Source organism: Acyrthosiphon pisum, chromosome X (genome assembly GCF_005508785.2).
Source record: "Acyrthosiphon pisum isolate AL4f chromosome X, pea_aphid_22Mar2018_4r6ur, whole genome shotgun sequence".
Lineage (NCBI taxonomy): Eukaryota > Metazoa > Arthropoda > Insecta > Hemiptera > Aphididae > Acyrthosiphon > Acyrthosiphon pisum.
This window is the reverse complement of record NC_042493.1, coordinates 89,849,162-89,856,924: the sequence shown is the minus strand read 5'-3', so window position 1 is coordinate 89,856,924 and position 7,763 is coordinate 89,849,162.

Genomic DNA, 7,763 nt, shown 5'->3' with positions numbered 1-7,763 from the left:
CAAGACATTTTAAAAGATTAACAACTTTCATTGTATAAATGATACAAACAAACAAAGTAAGAACACTACGATACAGTAAATATTATCTTATTTACGCTGTGTACAACTGGTTTTCTTAGGTATGACTTAAGCATAAACGGTTCTTTTTTGTAAAAATACTGTTTATCCGTAATATATTCTCGTAAATACGCAATAACCAACAATAGAATCAACATGGGATCGCTTGTAACTTCCTTTTATTACTTAACATTTAAATGAATTAAAAATTTTCTCAAAATTTCATTAAAATATCCTATATCAATTATCAATCCCTTAAGAGGACGTCACACCCGCATAGATTTTTATGATATTTTAATTTTTAAGTGAAAATTTTCATAATTCACTTGAAAATTAAAATATCATAAAAATCCAACGAGAGAACACAGAGAATGTTGTTACTTATAATAGGTCAATTGACTCTAATATCAAAACTGACAGTACCCTATTAAAACTAGTGAATGGAAATTTGTTATGGTGTACATGTGTATAACGGAGACAACACATGCTAGTGCAACGTATACAAATAACTAAATTCAATTCTAGAACTAAGCTTATAATTTAATTATAGATGATACTTTTTTCAATATATTTAATTACAATATTAAACTTACTAAAATTTGGGTGGTTTGAAGTTCTATAGGCATTAAATTTGGAATCTAAAACAAAAGCTTGTTGTTGCCACATTTTGTTGTCAAAAACTGAATACAAATCACTTATAATATAACAGTAGTTGATCTCAATCACACTAGATCATACATGCTTAAATTATGTAATTAAGATTCAGATTAGGATGAATAATAAAATTATTTCCTGTTCTCAGTATAGACACATAGTAGTGAAATCTCCATTCTGTTTAATTTCCTTCGAACCATGGAATAGTAAATTTATAACTACATGTTAGAAACGCATAACAACGAATGTAGGTAACAACAATATTGTTTTATTATCCATTTATGTGGCACGAACTATTAGAAAATAGAAGCAATAATAATATCTTAGTTCGTACTTCATGCTATTATCTATCGGATCGCTACAAATTCTCCCAATTTTTTTTCTCCCCAATAATTTTTCTCTCCAATCATATTCATTCCGAAAAATACATTTTCTTCCAAAAACTATTAGTCCAAATTAGAAAATGTCAAATAAATAATTCTCCCAATTAATTTATTCCGAAAATTATTATCCCAATACACATTGTTCCAAAGAAAGTGATAACTGATAACATGTTCTGTGATAGCTGATAATGATAACATAAAGCTTATACCACGATACCAGCATATTACAGTGACACAAATTTTAAAAAAACATCATACAGTGATGCCATGCTAGCGGCACTCGTCGCTACGCTCCTCGGCGCCGTCGCTCCGCTCCGCAAATCGAAAATATCCCCCGACTTGCTGTGCAACACCACGTCAAGTTGGTCACAGGGTAACCACAGGTTAACCACTGAACGTACAACCACGACTCTTATCGGTTCTTATCATTTTTCGGACAAGTGCTTATCACTCGGATAATATAAGATTATATAAGATTATATATCGAATATTTTGGTTTCTAAATAACAATTATCCAAATTATTTATGTATATAATGAACAATTCTCCCAATTAACTTTTATTCCAAAATTGGGAAAATTGTACATTGGGACAAAAATATTTTGGGTGAATTTGGATACTCCCTTATCTATCTATGCGACGTTCGTGTTGTTTATTTAGGTGATTACAGTAGCGATAAGACGATGTGGAATCAGCAAGCTGTAGTATCGTGTATGCATAGATAAGTAATAAGTATATTATAGCAAAATGTGTTATATCTAAGTTCAGTTTCTGAAGTTGAATTCGAAGCATCATTTCAATCCTTTCGCCGGTAGAAAATATATTTTTTATCAGTCATCATTAACAGTAAAGTGTATATTATTATTATTAAAATTATGTCCCGTTGTCAAACGCAGTTATTTTTTTTATAATATGACGTGTTCCTATGACGTGCACCCTCACATCGTACGATCGCCTTCCGCGACTAAATTTTACTTTTACCCGACAAACATAAAAATAAACATCTTACAAAAACGCCCTTTGGCATAGAAAAAGTTACTATAGTTGTGGCACCAATAATAAAGAATATTTTATTATATTTTAATTCTTTAATATTGTCGACTAAATACAACTTAAAATATTTTTAGCGGATTATCGACGTCAAAATTATTGGGAAAAATTCAAAGATCAACCAGACAGGTTTCGAGAATCCGTTTTTCCTTAATTTTTCTTTTGTTTTTCCCGGCGCTTTTGAAAACTACTGGGAAATTTAAATTTTGACCTCCCCAATGCACCAACGATATTCACTTTCTGATCGAACAAGATACTGAAGTTGAAAATCGTAGCATTATTTCGACTACTTATCGTGTACACAGACACAAAAAAAATAAAAAAATAAATAAAAAAATAAAAAAAAATAAAAAAATAAAAAAATAAAAAAACACACATCATTGTAAAATCAATACATTCATCGTTCCACTCAGAATCTAAAAGCATAATAAAATTGGAAACTGAAAATGTTCCTAAACAGTGTTCAAACAAATCAAAATATTTTGAAAATTGTATCGTTTATATAAAATGCAAATATAAACAACTAGTGAACATTTCATGTATATACCTACGTTCATTTCTTTTAGAGTTAAACCAAAAACCAAAATCGATTTTGTGGAAAACCGATTTTTCACAAAAATTTCCGTTTTTCCTTAATTGTTATGTTGTTTTCCCCGTTGCTTTTGAAAACTATTGTGAATTTTAAAATTTGACCTACCGAATGCAGTAACTAGATTCACTTTCCCATAGAACAACATATTGTTGAAAAAAATCGAAGCAGTTTTACTGCCCCAAACCGTGTTGACAGATAAAAAAAAAATAATAATAATAATAAAAAAAAAACACAAATCATTTTAAAATCAATACATTCATCGTTCCACTCAGAATCTAAAATCTATTATTCATATAAGTTTTATAAGTCCTGTGCTGGCTGTACTTAATTTATTCACCTATTATTTATTAATTGCATGTTATAAATACAAAATATATACCTAACCAAGAAACCGGGCCAGTTGAATCATTGATCTAAATTTGTAATTTGAAAAATAGAACTAATGTATAATAAAATATGATATAATAGTAAAATAATTGAAAATATACAAATTCGTTTTTTTCTTTTGGTGTATTTTCTGAAGTTTTTTTCTGTGATTCATTTTAGCTTATAAGTTACCTAATAATAATACAATATCATCAATAATATCAAATAATAATAATCAAAACTCAGCTGTATACATTAAACAATGTATAATGTGTATGATAAAGTTAAGGGTTTGGGCATAAAAATTTTATAAAATCCATGTATTTGTAATTTATTGTAACATGGTAAGAAATGAATACATATATTATTTAAAAATTAATTCAGAGCTAATACAATGGAGTTGGGTGCCATTAAAAAATAGATTAAAACATCATTGTGCGGAATAGAAATAATAGAATGATGGTAGTAGAGATACCTGTTATCAATTTTGAATATACCAATACACTAATGAATCATCGCCATAGAATAGCCCTAGAATCGCTCAGAATCTAAAAAAGTTAAGCTAAACAATTTATAAAATATCAAGTACTCAAGTACCTTACTTGTAATTTGTAAATGGCTTAATATTATCCAATACCATAGATAATACATAGTATAATACTAGTAATATTATTACTAATTTATATCTATTATTCATATTTACATTTATTTTTATTTTAGTGCCACCATTGATTATACTTAGTACAGTACTACCTACTATGTATAATAATCAATGCTAATAACTAACTAATTGTTAGTGTATAGTAAATAATAATATAAGTAGGTATTAGCATAATATAAGTAATAGCGGAATATTTTTTGTGGTTTCTACAACAATTGTTTATTGAATTACAACCAAGTGAACCAAATAACCAGAATCTTTTGTTGAAAAATCATTAGCATTGATTATATAATATTATTGTATACTATTATAATAATATAATCGATGTGGTTAGTTTAGACATTTTTGTTTCAATATTATATATAGTACCTACCTTTCAGCATTTGTATTTTCAATTGTTTAATTTCAGTAAGGAAATATTGTTAGGTTAGGTAGGCTTGGTCAATTTATTATTTTACACAATAATCCTATGCTTTGAATACATACAAAATTCGTGTCACAATATTATAAAAAGACATCGGTGTTCCAATAAAAATGTACAGATTGTGTCAGGCGACATTTCGGCCTCAAGAGCGCACCACCGGTACATGATGTCAGCGTCGTGTCGTGATTTAAATAATATTATTTTTTATGATCGTTTTTGTGTTCATTAAAATAATTGCGATCAATGTTTGCATGTGTGTTAATGGTATAATACACACTGCAACCGTACACATAAATAAATAATAGCATATCATTTAGAATGATTCGATATACACCAATATCGCTCAGACAAAAAATCAAAAATACCCCCGATTAGCTAATCGTATGTAAAACCACCTTGGGCAGGCCAAGGAATTAAACAAAGTGGTTAAAAAGCACATAATCTGCTAGCGTTGCCACTCGCTCAGCGTGCTACGTTAGGACGAAAAAATCGAAAAAACACCAAATATGTCGTATACGAGTTCCTCCGCGCACCATTAAAGTAATGTTGCTCACATGCGTATAAACGTAAAATAGCAAACTTTGGATGGCTTAAACTTTCAAAATAATGGTATCCGCAAAAAAATTTAAAAAATTTTGAAATCAACGTTAAGAACCACACATTTTGAAGAAAAAAATTAATAATATTCAATTCTAAGTACCTATTTATTTTTAAAAAATACGCATAACGAAAAAAATGTAGTTATTGAAGTTTTTTATCGATAACTTCAAACCGAAGTTTGTCCAGGCTTTTTTTTTACATTCTTATAAAGAACCAAAAAAATGTTTAAATCGAACCACAATAGAAGTAGGTACCTACGTTATTTTTTGTCAGTCGCTAAGATAGCTTCGATAAAAAATTGATGGTGTTTGTTGAGCCTTTGATAATATGGACTATATCTATATTATAGTATCTACTATATATGTCTTAAAGCTTATTTGCTTTATTTTTTTAAACGGAAGTATTTGAATTTGAAGTGAACGTTAACGAAAAATGGCGAAATATTCAAAAAGTTAATTACGACTTAACAAAACGACGTATCTTGCCGCCTGCACAGTGTACAGACAAGAATACTGTGCACACGTCATGACCTTCACCGGCTCCACTACCTATGTATGGGTACAACGCCAATGAATTAAATACATGGAATGCGAGTATTAATCAAAATATTAAATTTAAATAATATGATCCTGAACGAAAGTTGCCATTCCGAGTCATGGGAAACATATTATGTTATGTTACCTACTTACCTACGAAAATTGTAATCATCATCATAATATTAATGCAATAATATTGAAAATTTGAAATATTAAAAAATGTCAAAAATTATCCAAAATCAAATTGTAATACATATTATGGTGGCTCCCGTAGTCCTGTATATAGGCAAATTTTATATACATCATAATAATACACATATAATTATATAATACGCATTCAATGTATTTAATGGAGTACTTAATTCAATGTATTTATTTGCGCGTACTGCTGCAGTGCTGCGTCGTCGTCGACACGGTTTTTGTCATAATGGAAATAGACGGCGGCGGCGCTGCAGCTGTAGACTTCACGGTACTATGGTAGGAAGGGACGGGCATGATACTCAAAAATCAATATCACAATGCTAGATACTAGTCACTTGGCTTTGAACTATTACGATACTAGTTACTTCATACTTGATACTTCATTGTAGTTATTTTATATATTATACTTATAATTGTATCGCGATATAAGATACGTGATACAATTATTCAATTATTGTATCGAAGATACGTATTTAAGATACTATTTTATCGAAGATACCGCCCAACACTGTCGGTATAGGTAGTGGCGGATCTAAAATGTTGTTGTTTTTTTGAGGGGAGGGGGATTGCCTTTTTCCAAGTTGTATGACACTAATATTTAAAAACAGCCCTATTTATTAACCTAGATACTAGGCCAACGGGCTGGGGCCCTGTGCAGCTCTCCCCCCCTAACCACCACTGGGTAGGTGGCTGTGAACCTGACGTGTGCATGAAAAAACGTCAATCACTACTTCATAATTAATTGAATACAATATAACAAGGGTCACCAATTAATATTTTCAGCGGGCCACATTAAGAATTCGGAAAATTCTCGTGGGCCATAAAAATTCAAAGTACATAATATTTATTATAATATGGCGGTTGGCCAAAAATATTTTATTTCTAAATAAAAAAAATTGACATTTTCTCTCAGTTTGCGAGCCGGTTAAAATGTATTCACGGACCGGATGCGGCCCGCGGGCCGCCATTTGGTGACCCCTGCAATATAATATACAATATCCTTATTAATTATTATTATATGAAATAAATTGTGTTAGTGGGTTACTATAACCAATACATTCAAAAATGTATAAAATAAAATACAGTTTATAGGTGTTTCATTCTGTTATCAAACCTTCAAAACGTGTAATGTAATATGTACTAACTACTAATGTTTAGTAATCTAAATGTAAACATGACCCAAAATACTAGAACACTTACAGATTTTAATAATTTTAATTAGATAGTACCTAAATAGTTGGTTCACGTATTCATAAATACTGGTTAATACTTAATACTTTTATACAGTAATGAAGTCTGAAATACTGAATTTCGTATGAAAATTAAACAGTCATCAACTTTTGTTTGGTCGATGTCTGTTAGTATTAACGTGGATAATGTGGGTTTCGGGGTAATATAAATTGCAAAATAACAATTTATAATCTATACTGATTAATAAGTAGCCAAGTAGCCAGTAGGTAATAACTAATATAACTTACTATAATAAGTCAAATCTAGTATAATGTTATACTAAATGACTGAATTGTAAAATACGTGTATTATAATTTATAGACTATAGCTGTATGCCCGTGTACGGTGAGGTAACCTATATAACATTATATACGTGTATAATACTATATTTGTTATAATATATAATATTTAACATCGTATGAGTTATAACTACTTATAACTTATAACTTATAAATATAAAATATTATTATATAATATAACATATGTTAGGTAAATATTTAAATTGTATTTTATTAATATAATCATTGATTATACATAGTTAGGTAGGTATATGTATTGGTGGGTATAATATTACTACTCAATGATCATTTTATTATTCATACGTCATGAAAAATGTAAAATAAATATTATTATTATTATTAAATGACAACATGTGTATGGTTAAATTTGGCAACGTTGAATTAGAATCCCTTATTGGCGTTAGAACAACGTGAACACAGTAATAATAAAAAAAAAATAGAATAATAAATGTTTAAATTACCCCCTCGCCCTCCTCTCACACATTATTAATTATTATGGTTTATCTTATTGTACGGATAAATTATATTGTATTGATGGTGCCGCCGCGGTATTGGTAATTTGTATTCGGCTACATTTTAGTATTTTACCGCTACCAATACCAAATACCAATATTTGTAGTGACCTGCAGGCTGCAATAACGCAGCAGCTACACCGCCGGACGAATTATTATTTTAATTACGACTATTAACGCTATTCTATTGTCATAAATG